We start from the raw sequence: 2,703 nt of genomic DNA on the forward strand, positions 1-2,703 counted from the left end.
CAGTTCTTCCACTCGCTCTCTTCCCCCACCTGCCAGCAGGGATCCTAACAGAGAACTCCAGGGCTCTGAGGGGTGGTAGGACTGACCCCAGGGACGGACCTTCATAGAAGACCACCCTCCAAACACCCGTCTGGACTTTACTTTTCCTTATTTATTTTTGTGATACTGAGGATTTAACCCAGAGAAGGCTTCCCCACGGAGCTACATCCCCAGCCCTTTTTATTTTTTACTTTTTAAATTTTGAGCCAGAGTCTTGCCAAGTTGCTTAGGGCCTTGATAAATTGTCGAGGCTGTGAAATAATAACTGTTATTTTTAATAGTAACAGCTGGAACCTAAAATCCTCCTGCCTCAGCCTCCCTAGTCTCTGGGATTATAGGCTATGTGCCACGGCACCTGGCCTGTCTAGACTCTTCACGGGTGAAAAATGGATTTTGTTGATCCACAGAAACTCACAGGTTTTAGCCTAAACTTTCTAGAAACTTTGCCAGGAGAAGAACATAGGTAAGCCAGCTCACCGTAATTGCAGAGAGAAATCAACTGATGAAATTGCCGGCTATAGAGTGAGGTGGGAAGACTGACTGTGGAACACTCCCCAGCCTCTCACAGCTCCTCCTATATTTGGAGCAATCAATCTAGCAGTGAGTTTTTACTGCGTGCCCGACTCATCTTACAACCACAGAAGAGATGAAAGATTCCTCCTGGCCCACCAGAGGCTTTTAAAGGAGACACAATATGTCCATGGAGTGAGATTCCAGAATGTTCCAGAAACCTGTGCAAATGCTTATCACACATACACCGTTCATGGGTCCCCTCATAGATATTATCAGCGGTGACCTTAGAGTTATATAAATTAAGACAGAGACTTCAGAATTTTTAACCTTAGAAGACTTGATCACTGTTACGTCCCAGGTTAAATCATAGTCAGCGAGAGAGGTTTTTATAAATAATGTATAAGTTACAAAGTTCTATCCACTGCCCGGGACCTCCTCGTCCACCCCATCACACTGTCAGCCCCCCAACATGCCCACAATAAGCGCTGGGGAAGCGTAGATTCATTGAGAACCGCTAAGTGACTGGCCCTGTTGATCTAGCCAGAGAGATCAGGGAAACACTTCTGCTAACTATTTTAAAAATCTGTGTATTCAGTCCCCCCACCTTGTTTCCTTGGATCATTCTGAACCCCGTTCCATGTGCCCTGGGCTTCCTCGTGGTTGCAGGACCAGCCCTCCCCATCAGGCTTCAGCTGGCTGAAGCTCCTCCACCAGGATAAACCTTTGCAGGAGTGTTTGCTTCTGATACCCCGAATGCCCTTTTTGGTGACTCCCCTTGTTTAAGTGGTTGGGATCGTTCATTTTGCTTTTGGCATACTCAGGAAGACAAATGGACACGCTGACCCCCTACGCGGGGAGCTAGGCCCATCAGGGAGGGGAAGACCTAGTGGGGAGGGTTTGGGCCATGAACGTGGACAGACCCCAAAGCCAAAGCAACTGGGGAGCGAAGTGAGTCTGGGAGGGAAAGATGAGCCCAGGGTGGACTGTTTATTTCCCTGAAGGCCCAAGAGGTCTCCAGGAGGAGATTGTGAGTGGCTAATGGACATCCTTAATTTTCAAAGAGCTCAGCCTCCCTGCCCTTCCCAGGCAGGTCTCTGTCCCTCAGAAGGCTGCCATCAATTTGCACCTCCCTTCTGGACCTGCCCATGAAGGCAGAGCAGGGAGATGGAGTCCTACCCCCCGGATTTTGGACACTCAGCCCCATCCACTGACATGGCCTGAGCTGCCAGCCTGGACAGCTGGGCCCCAGCATTCGCCCTCCATTCCCCACGTTGCTTGGAAGGGAAGTGAGGCAGCCCCTGACCACAGACCCTTCCCCTCCTTGCCATCTGGCTTCACGGGAACTGCTGGAGCAGTACAAGGAGCAGGGAGAGGATGCAGCAACTCAGTGCCCTGGTGGGGAAGGAGAACCACGTGGGGGTCAGGAGTGAATCACAGTTTTTGAGAACTGACTGTGGAAACCCAGGCAGAGCCTGGCGGAGGGGCAGCCTCCATGAACCACTGGTTGCCCAGTGCAGCATCTGCCTCGAACAGGCTCAAAAGCTCAGAATGTTCTGAAGCCTGCCTCGAAACGCATTTAGTGAAGTAACACATTTCATTATAGAGAAACCAGAGAAGCTAGAGGGGGAGAAAGTTCTAGAATCTCAGCCCACGGGGACAGACATCTTCTCATCTTCACACTTCTTTCTGATCTTCCCACCAGTACTTCTCTACATACATCTGCACATCAATATATTTTACACGGAGGGCTCCGTGCTACACGTACTGTTTTGTAACCTTCCTTTCCACTCGATGATACGTCATGTTCAGCTTTCAATGTCAGCACACACAGCGCTACATCATTCTTAATGACTGCATTGCAATCCTTTGGGTCGATACACTAAGATTCGCTTAACCAGCCCCCGACTGTTGGATATTTATGCTGCTTTCAAATATTTTCCCATTATAAACAGAGCCGTAGTGAATATTTTTGCACATACAGTCTGTGCCCTTGAGGAACTACCAGCATAAGAATTTGGGAAGGGGAATTCCGTGGCTTTGGTATATGGCAGGTGAAAAGAATAACTGTTATTTTTAATAATCACAACGAAAGTAAAAGTCGCTTTTACTAAGTGCATACTTCATGCCAGGCGTCGCACTAAGGGCTTGGCG

The sequence above is a fragment of the Callospermophilus lateralis genome, chromosome 7 (assembly GCF_048772815.1).
Source record: "Callospermophilus lateralis isolate mCalLat2 chromosome 7, mCalLat2.hap1, whole genome shotgun sequence".
NCBI lineage: Eukaryota > Metazoa > Chordata > Mammalia > Rodentia > Sciuridae > Callospermophilus > Callospermophilus lateralis.